The 20,962-nt window shown below is 38.7% G+C and overlaps 1 protein-coding gene and 1 long non-coding RNA gene across 2 annotated transcripts in view; one reads left to right on the forward strand and one right to left on the reverse strand.

The window, feature by feature from the left end:
• Positions 1-11,939, forward strand: part of LOC137501867 (uncharacterized) — a 73,801-nt gene extending 61,862 nt beyond the window's left edge. The window contains exon 3 of the long non-coding RNA XR_011018660.1: positions 11,408-11,939. This is a non-coding gene — a long non-coding RNA (uncharacterized lncRNA). The remainder of the gene's footprint in view (positions 1-11,407) is intronic.
• Positions 1-20,962, reverse strand: part of LOC136879201 (meiotic recombination protein DMC1/LIM15 homolog) — a 115,307-nt gene that overhangs the window by 27,297 nt on the left and 67,048 nt on the right. The window lies entirely within an intron of this gene.

Consider the following 20,962-nt stretch of genomic DNA (forward strand, 5'->3'; position numbering starts at 1 on the left):
CTGACCTCTGTTGTATTCCGTCCATGACATCACTTTGCCATCCAGACAAACTTCCTTGAGTTTCACAGTCCCAAACATTCAAAACAGCACTCATCTGAAAGGTCATAGCATATATAGTTCTCAAATAGAGACATCCAACTGCATTTGTGGATGACCACATGGATCCGGAAGACAAAATAAATACCGTACTTATTTCCATTGAAAAAATATAAATTCTTAAACAGTGAAAAGGTACCACACCTGAATTACTGAAACATTTAAAAAGAACATTATGAACAGATACTGAGGAGATAATAATCCTTTCTGTTCTGGAGGTTTTATTTTCCCAGAGGTAACAGTACTGTACACATTCTGCTTCAATTTGTGCTTGCTATATTATTGAATGAATCAAGAAATGCAATAATACATTAGCTGTGTCATCAGCACTATGAGACTAATTCAAAGATGTTGATGTTTTCCCTAAATGAATAAACACCATCTCTGAGCTCCTATGAAAAACACCTCTCAAAAGCCATCAAAAACAAGTCATGATGTGATAGAATTGTTACCATGATAGTCGAGCTGAATATTTATTTAATTTTCTGGCCTAACATCTTAGGTTTGCCAAATGACATAGAATAACTTCCAATTTTGATGTAAAAATAAAGAAATGTGTTTAGGAAATGGTATCTTTACATCATCAACATTTCCCCTTATCCAACTCCTGCCGGTCAGGGTATTTATGAAACTTCTCCATCTTTCTCTTTCCTTCCACCATTCCTCTTCCACAATTTTGTCCCAGTCTAAATTTCGTCTTCTTATGCTGCTCTTCACTGATTCAATCCACCTTGTTCTGGGTCTTCCTCTTGCTTTCTTGCCCTCACACTTTGCCTCCAACATCTGTCTTGGTATTCTATTCTCCTTCATCCTCTTTACATGTCCAAACCACCTTAGTTTATTCTTTTCAACTTCCTTCCTAACATCTTCATTTCTCACTCTGTCTTTCCTATCATACTTCTTAGGAATTTCATCTCACTGGCTTGAATTCTACTCTCTTGCCTCCTAGTCAAAGTCCAAGTCTCAGCTGCATATGTCAGTATGGGTACATAGTACATTTTGTACATTATCTCTTTACTTTTCCTTGGTAGTTCTTTGCTCCAAACGAGTATTTTTACACTTTGGTAGAATGCATTACTCTGCTGCACCCTCCTGCTAATCTCCATGTCCATCCTAGCATTTTGCATTAAATTCACTTCCTAGGTATTTAAAGCTGTCCACAATTTCCAGACTCTGACTTCGAATTTTCACACTGCCCTTTCCTTGCCTTTCTTGTCTCGACATCACCACAGTCTTACTTTTCTCTATGCTGATTTTCATCCCATATTTCTCAATTTCTTTTTTCTCAGTACATCTAGTTGTTGTTGTTGCACTTCTTTGCTGTTCTTTCCCCAGATCACAACATCATTTGCAAATAGCAGTATCTTCATCTCCATATCTCCAAAGGCTTCCTTTGATTCCTTTACAGTTTCGTCCATGACCATAATAAACAAAAGAGGTAACAGCACACTCTCCTATCTTAGTCCAGTCTTATTCCTAAACCATTCTATCTTTCCAACTGGGGTCAGTACTCTCCTAACACAGTTATTGTACATTGCTTGCACCATTTCTAACATTTCTCTTCTGAGTCTCTTTTTAACCATGGTTTCCCAAACCTTCTCTTTGGGGACACTATCATATGTCTTTTCTATATCTATGAAAGTCATGACCAGACCCTTTCCATATTCCCAGTTCTTTTCTATCAGCTGTCTCATGCTAAAGATTGGGTCCACTGTAGATCTTCCACTCCTGAAGCCATATTGTTCCTCTTGTAACTCTCCTTCAATCTATTTCTTCTCATTCTTTCTAATATCCTTTCCAGTATTTTACCTCCTGTGATATAAGTGTGACTTCTCTATAGTTACCACAAACTTTCTTGTCCCCTTTCTTAAACAATTGTATTATTATCCCTTTTTTTCCAGTCTTCTGGCACACATTTGTGTTTTTACATGTACTTTAGTAGTCAATACAACTACTGCATACCAAGAGGTTCAGCAGCCTTTATCATTTCCATGCTGATTTCATCCATCCCTGTTGCTTTTCCCATCTTGATCTTTTGTACCACTAACTCCACCTCCCACATTGTTATATCATCCTCTGTTATTGAATCCTCACACTGTATTGCTCTATCTCCCCTGTACAGATATTCACATTCAATAGCTTATCAAAATACTCCTTCCATCTTCTCTTTATCTCTTCTGGGTCTGTTAACAATTCCCATCTTCCTTTTTCACTAGCTTTGTGGTAACTCTTTCTGTCCTTTTACTTCTTATAAGTCCATACAGCATCCTTTTACTGCCACTTACATCTACTTCCATTTTTTGTGTAAATTCTTCCCAACTCTTCTTCTTTTCATCTCCTGCCACCTTCTTACATATCCTTTTGCTGTTGAGATACTTCCGTTTGCTTTCTTCTGTTTGGTCTCGGTTCCATTCTCACCGGGCTGTCTTCTTTTCTTTCACCACTTTCCTCACTTCCTTTTGCTTTCTTCTGTTTGATCTCGGTTCCATTCTCACCAGGCTGTCTTCTTTTCTTTCACCACTTTCCTCACTTCTTCATTTGAATTGCAAGTGGCTATACCGTTAACATATTGTTCATTTTTCTTGTAGCCTTGTGCGTGGCACTAAACACTATGAGTGTTAACTGTTACAACTAATTTTTGGCGCGACCCTACCTTACCATAGCTAGCTGGTCTGTCGCCATAATGCATTGTGAATCTCCAGGTAAGCCCACAGCTCACAAACACCCTGCTAAATCAGGACAAGGTGGCTTAAAGCATATGTGTCAACTCAGCAACTTGAATTCCACTAGAGTAGCTCTCTTTCCTGCCCACAACAAAATCCAGCTCATTGGTGAGAGCTGGACTGCTGTGGAGTGAACAGATGGTCAAAACAGCTGTACTTAGCTGTTTGTAGTTTTTAAAACCTGATTAAAAACATTCTAAGGACTAATATGAAAATGTAAATGCAAAATTCTTTGCCCCAGTAGTGCTGAGGTAGATGGGGTTCATTGCACACCAATTCAGGAAACTTAGAAATCAAAGTAGGGTTGCTCCAGGCCTTTGTTTGAATCCATTTCCATTCGATAACGAAGTGAATGTGCTGACGGAGAACATGATAGAAGATACTCGATGGTATGTTATATACGTATATGGATGTTGTAAAAAGCACAGAGATAAAGGAAGATGTTCTAAGGAAACTTGAAAACTGGTCCATAATGTAAGAAGCTGGACAGAGGCTGAATATCTAAGTGCTCACGGGGAGATGATGAAGGAGAACATTTGGATTTAAGTGGCAAGGTTTTCAAGAAATAGTAGAGAGAGTAGATCACTTGCAGTCAGTTTCAGATAGAGGCTGAAATAAGAATGGGATGTTAATAGCAGAATTTAGGCAGAATGCTAGATCTAGAAGGAGGCAAAAACTACCAGTTAAGCTGAAAGGAAATTTATAGAGAGTGGCACACAATAAAACATCCCAGTTGTAAGTGAATGTGACTTTTTGACTACCTAAAATTCTATTATCAGATTGTATCATAATGAATTGAGTCAACAGTGGGCAATTTTATGCAATAATCAATTGTTTGCACTCTTTCTGTCATCATTTCATTTTATTTCACCAGTCAAATAACACAGTACAACAAATTTAAACTTTTTTTGCTCTCAGAAATGAAAATATGCCATTTTAGTTAATTTGTGTATGCTGATTTTGAATATAAAGCTTGTTTTTCTCTATCAGCTAATAGTTTTTTTAGAGGACATGATAAACTTCCTGCAACATACTGCATAGGCTATATAGTTCACTGTTGTTCATTTGCAGTTTTCTGTTATTATATTTATTGTAATTTCAACCCAAATATATATTTATTGAATGAATCAACAACTTCCCACAATTACAGGTTGCCACAATGGACAAAGTAAAACATATCAGGATAGAGAATGTTTTATCCTATAGAAATATATATCTGCAGAAACTGATTTGCCATATGCTTGTAGTAGGTTTTCTTCTGTTATCTCATCAAATATGAAATCTGTGGCCAGGTTATACAATGCTGGTAATAATGCTGATCCCTGCACAAGTCCTCTTAGCAAGCGAATTGGCTTCGTTTTAGCCTTAGTAGTTTCGATCTGAGTTGTATTGTCAGTCTGTAGATTGATGATTAGTTCCTTCAGTTTAGATGGAATTGGCTCGGCAGCTAGTGTTAGATTTAGGTGCTGATGTCCGATGTTGTCGAAGGCTTTTGATATGTCTAAAAAAAATCGTGGTAACATCTTGCTTATCTGTCTTTGCTGTCTTGAGGAGTCCTCTGAGAATTGAAGTATTTATAAGGCATCCTGGCTGGTCATTAAAGCCTCTTTGGTGTTCACTGAAAGTTACAAAGGAGTGCAAAATGCTGATCTAATACCCTTTCAATGACACGTCTAATTACCAAACAGATCATTACTGGTCTCCAGTTTGACAGACATTCAACATCGCCTTTCTTATGTATAAACACGGTTCTTTAGACACTGGGGTATTTTGCCTGTTGAAAGCATTCGAGTCGCAATGATTGCTATGATTTTGCATACCGTATCATCCCTGATGACACGTACTAACAAGGGATTTAACACAACTTGCAATCGCAATTGCAAAAACTTTCTGGTTTGTATTTAAGTGTTTTACATGTACATTACAAATATGTGCACAATATGTGCCATCGACAATTACACTGCACTTTACAATCATGCGCATGTTTAGGCACCGAGTTCAAAATATGGGTTGTTGGTAGCTCTTGGCAAAAGATTGTGACGATGAGCATAGCCACAGAGTATAAAGTGCCGAAAACATTGTTGCTTATCACAGTAGGAACACTTCATGAATGCTTGCAATAAGCAGTCTTCCGAGTCACACAGCTTTTGAACATCAAAAATATGTTTGGGTGGTGATTGAAACCTCTCTGGTCTGAAGTCATCATATCCAGCTACAGTCCAGGAGTACCAAACAAAGTCAGCGAAGACTGGAGAACTGAACTGACCGTGTAGAATGCACATCAGCAATGAAATGGAATCCCTCGACGATGGTGTGAACTGATAGTCGTTAAGGATAATGTGATCTTCAATCCGCTTCAGTACCACCTTGAACTGTCGGAAGAATAGCACATCAAGCGTCTGAATGTAAGGTGTGCACCCAGGAGGGATGGTCTTGACTGTATATACCATATTTTGAGGTCGGATAGCATTGATATGTGTTCTGTCATGATATGTCCCAAGGGAATCAACCAGAAGAAGAGACTCCAGTGCTGTATATGGGAAGTAGACATCTTGAAAGAATTGCATCATGATTTGTTTCGTGATTAGGCCGGGCTTTGAAGCAACTTGAACCAGATTTTGTGGTTTCAGCATGTGTTGCACTACTCTCACTCCAAAATGACCATTAGGTTCCTAGTAAATAACCAGCAACGTGAGAAACATGTATCCACTTGCCAAAGTAACAGGTTGGATGGTGTAAGAATGAGTTGTTGAGTGATCACTCTGCACCGAACTTCTTACCGACTTCTCTCCCTTGTAATGCAGAGTTGCGATGAGTGAAGTTCTTTTTGTATACCACTTCGATCGGTATTATAAATCTGTATACGCTCCATGGTATTCATTAAGGACATTACCTCTTTGCGAAACTCGTCACATTGTTCCATCACGTCACCATCTGTATTCCAGGCTTTAGTGGTTACACATTTTGTTATTGCCCGTGAACCAAGATGGTGTCTCTGTTTAAACCATGCAACCCATCCATGGATAGATCCAGTGAATCGAGTCAGTCCTATTTCTCAAGCCTTTTCTAAACCCTAAGCACGAATATCCCTGTCGTGAACATTAGCGCCTAGAACAGTTCTCACCACCCTGAATTTTTCAGCTACATAATCGTCAAGCAGGGAAAGTTTTAAGCGCTGGCCTAGCTCCTCTTTTTCTACTACGTGACATAAATATCGTAGATGATGTACGTCTTGCACCATACCATATTGTTTCTGTACTGTATTGAAACTTAATCATATGGTTTTCCCAGAATCTTGGAATGAAATTATCTCCTTTGCCTTTTCAAAAGATACAGCACCCCCCCTCTTCCTCTCCAGTGGGCTTGGCAGATACGCAGACGACTGGCTTCCATCACTTTTTATTAACGACTCTTCCTCACAGTCAGGTTCTGGATCATCCATAATGTTTTCAGAATCAGATATGTCTTCCTCTGCATATTCATATTTTTCAATATAGTCTATTGTATGTTCTTGATGTATATTATTACCACTGGTTGCCACTGTTTCGTCTATCACACTGATTATGAATGCAGTTGCATTTCTCTCACTTACCGTAATTTCTCTGGATCTTCGTTTGTGTTTGTAATGGCTAACAATTATACTCACTATATTGTCAGGATTCATTATCACACAATTACGGTGACAGTGACTCGCTACAAAATTGGAAACACCACACACAGAAGGAACTTTATGAACGATCGAAGCAGATACAACACAGACGGAGGTCGCTATTATACTAGCTTCCTTGCTCTTATGTGGAATGTCTGTCTGGTTCCCCTAGATGTCGCATCGGCAACTGCGTCGGGTGACCTTGGACACGGCGTGGCGTGTCGACCATAGCATATGCGTAAAATAACTAAAGTAGCTAGAGAAAACGTTTACGATGTCTAAAGTTACTAAAGCCACGATATCATGTTCAATATGGTCTACTTTGAGCGGAATAGCGAATCTTCGTAACCTACAGTGTAATTGGCAATGGCACTTAAGTTATACAATGTTGTAATCAGCACCTCAAACATATTCATACAAACCACAAATCACCTGCAATTGCAATCGCAAGTTGTGCTAACTCCCTTGTAAGACACGGTCGGGACCAGGAGCGATATCTACTACAATTCAACGTGTTGCTGCAGAGATTTCTTCTTTTGTAATTCAGGGGTGTACGTTTCATCTAGCTCCACACGGCCTACATCACTGATTTTGGAGCAGTAATCATGCCTTATATTGGAATTTTCAATGCAAAATAGATTGGAGTAAGTGGCAGATAATTTGGAAATATCGATGTTGCAAGATTCAGATTTTGGATTCAGTACCCTCTGCACAGCTTTCCTTCGCTAACTGTAAAAGTGAAACTGAGTGAGCTGATAGTCATATTTACATTTTCTTTCTTGGCGTTCTCTTGGTCGCACGTTGTGGATTTGAGGACTTGCTATATGTTTTACCTTCACGTCCGAGATGTTGTTTTCTCCTGGCTTTGTGATATTTCATAGCAGGGTGGTTTGGACCAGGTAAGAGATGGATAGAGTTACTCAGAAATTCCGACAACTCCCACACGACTGTGTCGAACTCAGAATCGTTTTCACTTGAGAACTGAATGAATTTGTTCTTCCATTCCTTTAATTCTGATTGGAAAGTAGTCTCCTTTTGAACAGGATATTGATGCTCAATGAGAATAATATCATCTTTTGATTGGGATACGCGTCGACTAAAATTGGTTAACAAGGTAGTTCAATGTATTTATGGATGAGAGTGACTAATGTGAATGTTTACAACTCTTGCTCCTTGAAAATATTCACTGCAATGAGGGCATTGGATTCTTTGTGTATTGGAATTATCTTCCAGTCTATTCACAGGCTCCTCATTTTGTTCATCCTGTACATCTTCACTTTCTGTCTCAGAGTCCGAATAATTATATTGTGGTCTAAAATTTCTTCCTAACGAAGACAATATTCCCGTGGAGCCCGTAGAGGTAGTAGGTTGTTCCATCGGGGCGTAGTACTGATTCTCTTTCAGGCTTAACCCATCTTTATGCTTCTTCCCCATGTGGACAAGCAAGCCTTTATAAGAAAAGGTTTTATCACAGTGAAGGCATTTATTTCTTGTCTCTAAATCAGTCTCCATTCTGAATGGCGACGGTGGTTAAGCGGAGTGTCAAAGTTTAATGGTATGACAGTTCATGGCATAGACATTATTTGAGTATGCATATCTTGATGTTGCCTTAGAAGAGATATTGTTTTGAAGGTTCGCTGACATATCGTACAATGAGATGGCCTGCTCTCAGGGCGCGTACTAGTATGACTTCGAGGACTTGAAGGCAATTTGAAAGTACTTTCACAAATTGTACATTCAAACTGTTTACTCGTTGGATGTATGAAGAGTTGGGCTATGAGATGACTTGATTGGGTGAACGCCTTCCCAAAGATTTTACAACTGTGGAGCCTAACTGCTGTATGAGTTAGCAGATGACGTTTTGAATCATATCTTCTGTTAAATATCTTCTCACATGTAACACATGAGTGCATTGGCACTGCATCATTCTTCAGATCGTGAGATGTATCTCCAGTGTTGTCGCACTCTCCATCATGGGTTTCTTCCGTCTCATCCTCATTAGAACAAGGTTCTATGTTAACCTCCTTTGAGCTCAAATCTGCAACGGTAGCATGTGGTCTTCCTTTACCTTCACTTGACTTCGAGGAGTCTTTTCTCTTGCAAATCGCCCCGTTATATGGTAACATTTTTGTCTCGTTCAGAATAGTGAACTACGTTACATATTCCTTTAACATAACCCATAAAAATCATATATACTTCAAGTTGTATTTTGTGCTGGAAAAGTAGAACACTTTTATAATAATACTTTCAACCGAGACACTAACATGTAAGTTATCTCTTATTATATGCCGAAGTCGGGCAGACATAATCCAAAATACACAAAAACAGAAATATATTAAGCATTATAAAATTGTATTTAAGTTTATGTTACAATTAACATTTCATATAGCAACAATTCTTACCTTCTTAAAACATTCGCCTATAAGATAGCTCCAAAACATCTGTGATGAGTTGCTAGCAGTAATCGGCACGCATTTTGGACACTGATTTCCCTCTGTATTGCCTTTCCATTTCTAATAAGTTCTGATGGAAATGCCCTTCCCGATTAGTCTATTGTTTTAACAAAGTTCTTCATCAACTCCAGTTTTATATGCAATGGAGGCAAAATTATTTTGGTGACATCAACAAGTGGCAAGTTTTTAACACTTTTTTGTCCAAATATTACACTTTCTCTTGATGACCACTCTCTAATTTTATAATGATTACACTTATTTTGACTGTTCCACTCACAGAGAAAACAACAAAAAAATTCAATTCTGGTTTCATTCCTATTAGCATACCTATTACTTTTAGATTTGCACAAATCTGCCACCCGTGTTCTGTATGGTTCAAAGCTTTAAGAATTATTTCCATACTATCATTTCTTTCATATTAATGGAATAGGGAATTGGGATAGATGGATATATATTTCTGTTATGCAAAATCACGGCTTTTAAACTCATTTTCGACAAGTCTATAAACAGATGCCATTCTTTAGGATCATGATCTCTTCCCAGAACCACCATTAGCCCATTAACATCATTACAATAAACCAGTTGTTCATTATCTGTAAAATATGCTGACAGATTATGTTCTCCTTTTCTGAACGATGTTATTTTTGAGCCAGGATGTAAAGGGTTCCATCCCTGAAGACGAGATGACAAAATCTCAGCTTGTGTTTTGGTTAATTTCAAATCTCTCTCACAAGTTCACTTAATTCAGCTTGTGATATCAAATAAGGTTCTTGAGATACAATAAAATTAAGATCAGCATGGGATGATTTATCAGGAGAGGAACTAGAGCCAGGAGAGGTAGATTCTTCCCCCAATGTCCATTTTTCAGATGGCTTTGGAATTGGTAAACTATTGCTATGTTTAACAGGACATGTTGATGATTGCAAATTAGGATATTCAATTGCATGCTTATTTTTTGAGGTAAAACCAGATTATTTATTTAGTGTAAGGCTTTTAGGATACATTCTGAGAAACATAATTACATTCATCACTATATTATAAACAAACATCTAGTTCTTGGATGTATCTGATGGAATTCAGAGTAGCCATTAGGAATTCCTCATACTCTCCATAAGCTCTATTTCTGCGGTTGTCCCTAATAGCTGGTCTGCCATGGTGCGCCACAGTCACATGTGGGTGAGGATTGCACTCCCCACGTGAAGAGTAAGTCTCCACATCTTCTCAACCGATTGAGTGTTGACCATACCTTGCGAGGTAGATCAAACCCAGGGACCATCTCAGAGATGCAAGGTAACAGCTGACATGTTTCTGGAGTGTTTTGAAGCCATTCTCTTCTACAGGATTCAATTATGTTAAAACTAGTGAGATTATTTCCAAGTGAGAGGAAGATGCCTCGAACGAAATCTGTTGATTCTGAAGTCAGGAATATCAGAATGCAATGGTTGTCCAGGGTTTGCTAAGATCTTATTGTATTTCCTAATCAATGTTTTTTTTTTTTTTTCAAGATTTGTGGGTGGTACATGACTTTGGACAGACAGCCAGATGGTGGGTGTAGACCTGACTGTTCCTGAAATAATACGCATAGTATTATTAAGTTGGATGTCAATTTTGTTTACATGGGTACTGTTCAACCATACTGGTGTACAATATTCTGCCACAGAGTATACCAGATACATTAACCAAACAGAAATAACAGTCTGTAACGTGATCCATAGGTTCCCTCCATAACATTGGAGTCACAAAAGGCATACATGAATGCGTGCCTTTTAACTGTCACCGGTTCAAACAGTTGCTTTTTATTGTTTCATTGTATTTTGAAAGATGTTGTGTTATAATTTTATTTAATTTCTTTTTGCTAGTGGCTTTACGTTGCACCGACACAGATAGGTCTTATGGCGATGATGGGATAGGAAAGGCCTAGGAGTTGGAAGAAAGTGGCCGTGGCCTTAATTAAGGTACAGCCCCAGCATTTGCTTGGTGTGAAAATGGGAAACCACAGAAAACCATCTTCAGGGCTGTCGACAGTGGGATCCAAACCTACTATCTCCCGGATGCAAGCTCACAGCCATGCGCATCTAACCGCACAGTCAACTCGCCCAGTATTAAAATATTTGACATCTATATTTTTATCTAAATTTGGAAATGTAAAGAGACATTATGAACTATTAATTATGAAGAAGTTCCGATCTATGAAGAAGGTAAAATTTGATTTTGATGGATGTTAGTTTGAAGGAATTTTGTAATTTTGAGTAACGGTGCATTTAATATTGGTAACTAACTTTTGTGGCAGTGTGTACTGCCATGTGTCATTTTTTTTAAAAAGCTTCGTTCTTGTAATTTCTGGTAAGTTGCTGGTTCAGCAGAAAGAACATTCTTGTAAAACTCTGTGATGGTTAGAATAACAAAGTTTCTTATTGGTGAATGTAAGAGCTGCGAGTGTAATTTCCGTGCCCTAATTGGTTATCTCCTGATTGCCCCATTTCCAGCTACCAGCAACTCCTTGAAAGCATCTCTAATGTATGGGTCTTTGATTTCTGACTGGCAAAGGGAGCAGACGTCTTCTCCGTCTGTCCCGTGATGGGACTACCGGCTCTTGGGGTGAGCACTGTTTCTGTTTTCGGATTTTAACTTCAAATGTAAATTTTAATATAAATTTTAATATGTGCACCGGAGTTTGCCCGCGGTATTTTGCATTCGCCAATTTTTTACTTCAGAATGACTCAGCCCTTTCAGCTAGCCATAACAATTTTATCTTCGGAGGCAATTCCCTTTTCTTGATTTGAAAATTCTAATCAAATATAAATGTAACGTTGTTTTCATGTCTTACAAGTAACATGTAAAGTTTTGATTTACCATGGGGTTGCCTCTGGTAGTTCAGCATCAATTTAACGTACACCAGTTGAAGCTATGCGCCTTTTACTGAAGTGTTTTAGAAAAGACAGCAACTTAATTGGCCTCTACATTATATTTAATTATTCTTGCAACTCTCTTTCACTAATAAATGTTTTTTTTTTTTTTTTTTTTTTTTTGCTAGGGGCTTTACGTCGCACCGACACAGATAGGTCTTATGGCGACGATGGGATAGGAAAGGCCTAGGAGTTGGAAGGAAGCGGCCGTGGCCTTAATTAAGGTACAGCCCCAACATTTGCCTGGTGTGAAAATGGGAAACCACAGAAAACCATCTTCAGGGCTGCCGATAGTGGGATTCGAACCTACTATCTCCCGGATGCAAGCTCACAGCCGCGCGCCTCTACGCGCACGGCCAACTCGTCCGGTAATAAATGTTTCAACATGCTCTGTCTTAATTTAATTTGTCATATGAGAATAGTCCTTGGTGAACTGTAAAATTTTCACGTCGATTTCATTTTCTTAAATGTAATTTCAAACCCTTGGTGAACTGTATAATTTTCACGTTGATTTCATTTCTTTAAGTGTAATTTTAAAAAAAAAACATCACCCGGAATCCCAGTAACTGACTGTCACGATTTATTGTAGATAATTGTAAGATCTAAATGTTATTGATGTGAACCTCATGTTTAAAAAAAATAATAATAATTTACCTGATATCTTTTCTATATGTTATTTTTGCTGTTTTGTTAATTAATTTGTTTTGTACCTTAATCTGCTTTTATTAATATCAGTAAATCTAAGTGTTCAGAAAGGGATCACCATTGATTTCATTTTCCCTGCATTGCACTACTTTTCACGGACCTTGTAGGGCTTCCAGCCGGTTTCCCATTTCCTTTCCTATAGTCGTCGTGTTTGTTAACCTGATATTTATATCTCTATGCTGTTTCTTAAGTATTAATTGCGTGTGCATTTCATTTACCATAAAGTATTCCAAAGCTCATGAAGTTTAAATCCTTTTTTTATTATTATTACTGTTTCTTGTGTTACGTAATCCGTAGCGGTTACATTAACCAACCTGTTTAAGTTCTTTGGCAATTTTCACAGCACAGTGTCCAAAATTTATCTCTATTGCCAAATTTATTATACTTCCCGTAATATAGATTTTAAGCTGTCACAAGTAGGGTGTAATATTTCTGCGCTGAGATTTTGTACAATACTATCCACAAACATAACAAAATAAACTGGGAGCATTTTTACAGTGATGAGACATTGCAAAATGATGAAAGTATGAGCTATTAGGCTATATAGGCTACTAGGGTATCAGCTGGCAGATTGTATAAACCTAAGTTCTTAATTCTGCTGCACAGTATTTTCAGAATACAACTAGAATGAGACTTAACCACTACAAAGATTCACTCACGACACAATACCAACTGCACAGAACGAGGCATTACAAGACACTGCTTCATGCTATTGACAATAGCAACCTGAAAGTTCCATATACCTGGACATTCCGGCGGGGTTTAACATTCCTTTAGAGTAATAAAACTGAGAGGTATAATAAGAAAGTTACCAAGACAGGGTGACAATAACACTTTCCACTCCCTAAGAAAGTAACAGTCCCACTATAGGTTGCAATACAAATATGTCACAATGTTAGGTGATACGAAAAACCTAATGTTATTTTTGAGATCAGCATATCCAAAAACATGGCAATTGATATATTTTGTCTAAGAGCAATTCACTTTTGCACTGTGTTGTATGATTCGGTCTGCATTCCACAAAATGACTTACTCAGTACGAGAAAGAGTGGAAATGGTGGAAGCATCCTTCAGTTTACAGTACACACCAAAAGTTATTGAGAACATTCGCCGAAGGACTATTCAAAGTCCAAAGAAATTAACAGGCACATGTACATGAGAGGACTTGCCAGAGTACATTAAAGAAACCAAATTTCAAACCATACCATAGAGAGGCTGTGCAACAGTTATAAGGCACTGACAATTGCAAATGTATAGATTACTACACCTGGCTTCTGAATAGTATCAGCGCAGGTCTGTAAGACCCTTTCCAGTACAAACGAGTAATGAGGCATGGTTTTATCTTTCCAGCCAAGTGAATTCACAGAGCACGCAGTACTGGGTAACAGAGAACTGAAACATTGTTTCAACAGCCATACCATGATGAAAAAATCTGTTTGATGTAGTGTGTTAAAATGTACATCACTGGAACAATGAATTTTTTTACACTACAGTTAACATGGTTGTCTGTATGGATATTTTTAATAGATTTTGTGATCAACTCACTGACGATGAAAGACAGAGCTGCTTTTCCGGCAAGATGGGGCAACCTACCACATTTCTACAGCAAGTTCATGATGTCTTCTCTGAAGAAAAAACAGTTAGCAAAGATTTATGGCCACCATGTTCTTCAGAACAAACAACCTGTGATTTTTGTCTATGGGGCACTTGAAGACCAAGGTGTAAGAAATTGATTTAAACACAATGCAAGAACTGAAAGACAATATAAGCCATGAAGTCGCCACCATCAGTGTCAGTACTTTACAACATGATTAGACATGGACAACTGTGTAGTCATGCTGCTGGGAACCACTTTCAACATCATCTATAAATGGTGAGTTGTTTTAGCACTTCAATTCTATATTTTTATCCTGTAGGCTATTTACGCTGTAATTATTTATTGAATTTCCAATACAGGAAATAGGTCTTAATTTATGGCGACTATAGAATAGGAAAGGCCTAGGAGTTGGAAGGAAGCGGCCGTGACCTTAATTAAAGTACAGCTCCAGCATTTGCCTGGTGTGAAAATGGGAAACCAAGGAAAACCATTGACGTAAGTGCAATAATAGGTATAACTTGAAAACAATATTCTCTCACCCATGGGTAACCGATACAAGTATCGAGCTCGAATAAGTATTATTATTATTATTATTTTATGATTGTTGTTATTATTATTATTATTTTAGATTGTTATTATTATTATTATTACTTGTATGTATAGCTATGAGTTTTTTTTCTATTGGCTTTACGTCAGCCAACACAGACAGGTCTTATGGCAGCGATGGGACAGGAAAGGGCTAGGACTGGGAAGGAAGCGGCCATGGCCTTAATTAAGGTACAGCCCCAGCATTTGCCTGGTGTGAAAATGGGAAACCACGGAAAAACCATCTTCAGGGCTGCCGACAGTGGGGTTCGAACCCACTGTCTCCCGAATACTGGATACTGGCCACACTTAAGCAACTGCAGCTATCGAGCTTGGTAGCTATGGAGTGTTTACATCCATTTAGTATTAGTGTTCTTACTATTTACATAGTCGAATGATAGTATTATGTGTGAGGTTATGTCATGGAACATATGTTGTACATAGACACTGATATCAGTTCCGTTAATGTAAATACCTGTAAATTAATATTATTTAATTTATTTTTACCTGTATATATAAATTGTAATCCATAATTGTGAAACACACTGTAACTTCCAGAATGGTATAGGCACGAGAACGATTGAGAATATTCTATACATTGTAATCTATGTATTGGACACTCTGGAATATTCAAGAAGGTTTTTTTTTTTTTTTTTTTGGTAACGTATCTTTCTGGAAGACTGGTCAGCATTTATATATCAAGAGATGATCTTGACAGTGAGTAGTGACAGTTGTTGGAAGAGAGTTATTGTTTCATAGCACGTGGCTGACATGCCGAGCCAAGCAGTCTCCATGTTGAATTGATTGGTAGTCATCTGTTTTATCTGTGTGCAAAATGTAACCTCTGTGGTATTCGGTATCAGTTGTCAACTGTTTAAAGATATTGGCTTTGTTGACATCCTACAAGTGAAGTGTTTTTGTTTTGTGATACGGTGATTACAGTTATGTGTGTATTAATTTGTGAATATGTGAATAAAATTCGTTGTACCAACTGACAGCATCTTGTGTGCATCTGTGTGGCTACATTAACTGGCGATCGTGACAGGACTATTGAATCTATTGGGCTCAAAAATGAAGAACGACCAGAGGACCGTGGTGATGCTTAAACAGTTAACTTCCTTCATTCAAGACCAGTTTGGAAAACGCAAGAAATACATTGAGGCCCAGTTGGGAAAAGTCAAGAAGAATATCGGGGCCCAGTTGGAAAAACTCGAGGAGAAAATCGGAGCCCAGTTCAAGACCGGAGCGACGTCAGAAGAGGGAACCGAACACCCGATTGCTGGACTTCGTGGGTAGGATATGGAAGCATGACACAGCCCACAGCCATGTTCGACCTGCGAGGAAGTTGTAGGAGAATTCGGCGGGCGCGGCAGTGGCCACCAGCCGGGAGCCAACTGCCGAGTCCGGCTGTGGGAGGAGGCGCAGTGTGCCGATGGAGCGCCATGGGTGTTCAACGTCGAGACTGAACAACCCGACGACGTGACGGTGAATGGGCCGTACCAGCATGAAACCAAGAGCAAGGCGCTCGACAGCTGCAGTAAGCTCCATGGCACCATGAACTGTCCAGGGAGGATGTTCAGCGTGGAGCAGAACCATGGGGAGGCCCAGAGAAGAAGAACCAATGGGGTCCGAACTGACAACCAATAGACGTGGGTGCCACCTGACAGATCACCAAGGTACGAATGAGGGGAAAGCCAGCGGAGCTTTGAATGCCATGCGAGGACCTGCGGATCAACATCACCAGGAACGAAGACACCGTCGACCGGACCCAGCGGTCCCACAATGGGAAGCTGGTGGTGCCCAATGGAACCGCTGGGCTGCGAACCGTGGACTTCGACAGCGCCAACAGGAGGGCTGTGTGAGTGTGTGGTTAAATAGTGAGGATAAAGGCAAAGCCGAAGAGTCTGACAGTGTGTGAAAATTGTTTCTCAAGTTATAGGGGGGGATACTGATGCAAGTGCAATAATAGGTATAACTTGAAAACAATATTCTCTCACCCATGGGTAACTGATACAAGTATTGAGCTCAAATAAGTATTATTATTATTATTATTATTATTTTATGATTGCTATTATTATTACTTGTATGTATAGTTATGAAGTGTTTACATCCATTTAGTATTAGTGTTCTTACTATTTACATAGTCGAATGATTGTATTATGTGTGAGGTTATGTCATGGAATATATGTTGTAGATAGATATTGACATCACTTCTGTTAATGTAAATACCTGTAAATTAATATTATGTAATTTATTCTTACCTGTATATATATATTTAATCCATAATTGTGAAACACACTGTAACTTCCAGAATGGTATAGGAACGAGAACAGTTGAGAATATTCTATACATTGTAATCTATGTATTGGACACACTGGAATATTCTAGAAGGTAGCTTTTTTGGAACATATTTTTCTGGAAGACTGGCCAGCATATATATAAAGAGACGATCTTGACGGTGAGTAGTGACAGTTGTTGGAAGAGAGTCATTGTTTAGTAGCACGTGGCTGACATGCCAAGCCAGGCAATCTCCATGTTGAATTGATTGGTAGTCATCTGTTTTATCTGTGTTGCAAAGTGTAACCTCTGTGGTATTCAGTGTCAGTTGTCAACTGTTTAAAGATGGTGGCTTTGTTGATATCCTACAAGTAAAGTGGTTGTTTTTTTTGTGATACGGTGATTAAGGTTACGTGTGTATTAATTTGTGAATATGTGAATAAAATTCATTGTACCAACTGACAGCATCTTGTGTGCGTCTGTGTAGCTACATTACCATCTTCAGGACTGCCGACATTATGTTTCTACAGCCACATGAAGATGAAAAAAATCTGTGTTTGATGTAGTGTGTTAAAATGCACATTATTGGACCGATGATTTTTTTTTTACACTACAGTCGACATGGTTGTCTGTATGGATATTTTTTTATAGATTTTGTGATCAACTCACTGACGATGGAAGACAGAGCTGCTTTTTCGAGCAAGGAAATGAATCATAGTCTTAATTTATACTCTATGTACAGAGTACGTCAGGGTTATAGTTTAACAATAAAAGAAGATTCACCGTAGATTAGAATATTAAGATGAAAGTTTATTAAAGATGTGGTGAATGACTGTTAGAAACGCTTATAACAACATAGATTTTTGAATATATGATAGAGAAGTTTCAACTCCACCATTGTCTGGTCCCAAGTCCGGAATGAGAAAGGAGGAGGGTTTGCTGGTCTGGCACCCAGCTGTAAAACTGCCAACACCGAAATAACCTGACTCCCTAAGGGGGCCAACGGCTTCGGACGAATGAGCCCCTTTAGCCTTTTCACTGCTGAGTTTTGATGACCAGACGAGCCCTCTGGGCCAGGTTTTTAAGGAAGATGCACTTTCACAGATACATGTTTACTGATAAAATTAATGAAATGCATATCATCCCCTTAGCCCCGCAGCCCAATATGGGGTTGGGGATGAAGTGAGATTATATTTTACACCATATTTTTACGGCTGGATGCTCTTTCCAATGCAGATCTCAGGTTGAGATCATAATGAATATGAAATGAATGATGGTGAATGAAACTAGGTAAGGAAATGGAAGGAATCGGCTGTGGTTTATGAATAGGAACTCTCCCGACATTTGCTTGAGAGTGTAAAAGGGAAACCACACACACACACACACAAAAGAATTCTCAGGACAGCTGACGGTAAGGTTCGAACCCACTCGCCTGCAGAGTGCAGATTTTGGCTCCATAGACTAGCATGTTAACACGCACGGCTACTCCGCTCGGTGATACTATTACTGAAATATAATATCAAATTGTTGGTCCAAGAACTGGTATTATCAAAATCATTTACATTTGGGGAAAAATGATTTATCTGAGAAAGGGATGACAATTCCGCATGAGATACATCCTTACTACTTTGCCTCACACTTTCTTGTAGTTCGATATCGCCACTTAGATATTCTCCATTTTCATTATCAAAATATAGCACTCCAGAATCACTATTTATGAGGAAACACTCAATTTCTTCGTCAACAAGAGATGAATGTATACTTCAAGACGTCATGATGGCTACACGTAAGCGGGAAAGATGTTCCACTCCAACGAAGCTGAAATAACATCAGATCTCTTTCAAAACATGCAAAATGGAGTGGTATATCTGCCGTACAGAACTTCCTTGAGCATTTCCATGGAATCTCAAAGCATGACAATATACTGTATTGTGTACATTTGTAAGATCAGAGAAGTACACACTGCACCAAAACGTATATATACGGGTTTGGAGAATGAGGCACGGCATTCAATAACGTATATTACAGGTTTGGCAGTAAATGGGTTAGGTGGGGTGATGGTCCCTACAGTGGACGAAATGCCACTGGAATCCATTATGCAGCATCTGCACAAGGCGTCTGTACTCCAGAGGAGCGGCCTCATTATCACCTCACTGGATCACATCCAGAGTTGTAATTCAGGACCTAGTCTTACACAGGTGACACCTTGACGGTCAACCATAGAATTAAGAAATACTCCACCGGCTGAACCAAGAGTTCAAAGAAGGCAGCATTCGGATACGGTGGGCTGCCACTTAAAAGATACCGTGAAGTCAGAGGCACAGAAATACCCCAGTACCACATACATGAACGAGACAAAGTCAAGAATCAAACCAAAGCAGATAACCTACTTTTCTATACACAATATAAACTCACTCATGCAAACCGGTAAACTAAAAGTGATCACCAACATAATGGACCAACACAAAATTCTTATCATGGGATTACAAGAAATTAATAATAAATAATGTTATTTGTTTTACGTCCCACTAACTACTCTTTTACGGTTTTCGGAGACGCCGAGGTGCCGGAATTTAGTCCCGCAGGAGTTCTTTTACGTGCCAGTAAATCTACCGACACGAGGCTGACGTATTTGAGCACCTTCAAATACCACCGGACTGAGCCAGGATCGAACCTGCCAAGTTGGGGCCAGAAGGCCAGCGCCTTAACCGTCTGAACCACTCAGCCCGGCTTTTACAAGAAATTAGAAACACTGACCAGGATGCCTTGGAATCTCAAGAGTACAGATTTATAAAAGTATACCCGGGAAGAGAGTGATGAAGAATGTCCCACAATGTGGAACAGGATTTTTGGTCAGCCTTAAAATAATAAACTCAGTTCAAGAATTCAAATCACAGTCTATACGACTCTCAACGCTCACCTTAAAGGCATCTAATAAAATCTATACTATAATAAATGCCCATGCTCCCACTAATGATAAAAACAACTCCTCAAAAGACTATGAGGAAACAGAAGAATTTTGGGACCTACTGGACCAGACCACAACATCCCCAAACACCATGTAAAATTATTAATAGTCGACTTCAATGCTCAACTAGGCAGAGAAAGAAAATACCGTGACATCATCGGAAAATGGCCAGCACATAAGAAAACAAATAAAAATGGGGAGCGACTAGTTGACCTATGTAGAAACTATAATTTAATCTCAAAATTTACATGTTTTAAGAGAAAACCTCAAAAACTTAAAATATGGAAACACCCTGACTACACTAAAAGAGAATGGCAACTGGATCACATCTGCATGGACAAACACCACCACAAAGGGATCTATAATGTCAAATTCCTCTGAGGAATAGATATAGGTTCAGATCACTACATAATTAAAATAAAAATTAAGCTCACTCCCGAGAGGAGACTAAAAAAGCAAGCCCCTAAAACTAAAAGAAAAATAGATCCTACCCAGCTAATCAATTATGAAAATTACCAAAAAGCAACTGAAAAAATAAAAATCACAGATAAACTTGAAGACTTAGTACACAACTTTAAACAAATTGCAGAAGACCTGGCTCCAATTAAATCACGTAAAAAACACCAATGGTGGAACAGTGAATGTGATGAAACAGTGGAGAAAAGACATCAGGCATGGCTATTACATCAGTCCCAAAAATTTGAAATATCCTATCAAAATCTAGTAAAACAGAGAAAAGAAACTACCCAAATCTTAAGAATGAAAAGACAGTATCGTAAAGACACACTGCAATTAACTGAAGAAGAATTCAATAAAACTCAATCAAGGGACTACTACAAAACCTTCAGAAAAACGCTCCAAAAATATGAACCCCCGACCCTACTGATGAAGGGTGAAAATGGTAAGCTGGCTCATAACAATAAAGACAAAGCAGAAATTCTGGATAAATATTTCAACAAGCTTCTAAATTGTGAGAAACCTACAGAACTCCTTCATTTGGACA

This window comes from Anabrus simplex, chromosome 8, assembly GCF_040414725.1.
Source record: "Anabrus simplex isolate iqAnaSimp1 chromosome 8, ASM4041472v1, whole genome shotgun sequence".
Lineage (NCBI taxonomy): Eukaryota > Metazoa > Arthropoda > Insecta > Orthoptera > Tettigoniidae > Anabrus > Anabrus simplex.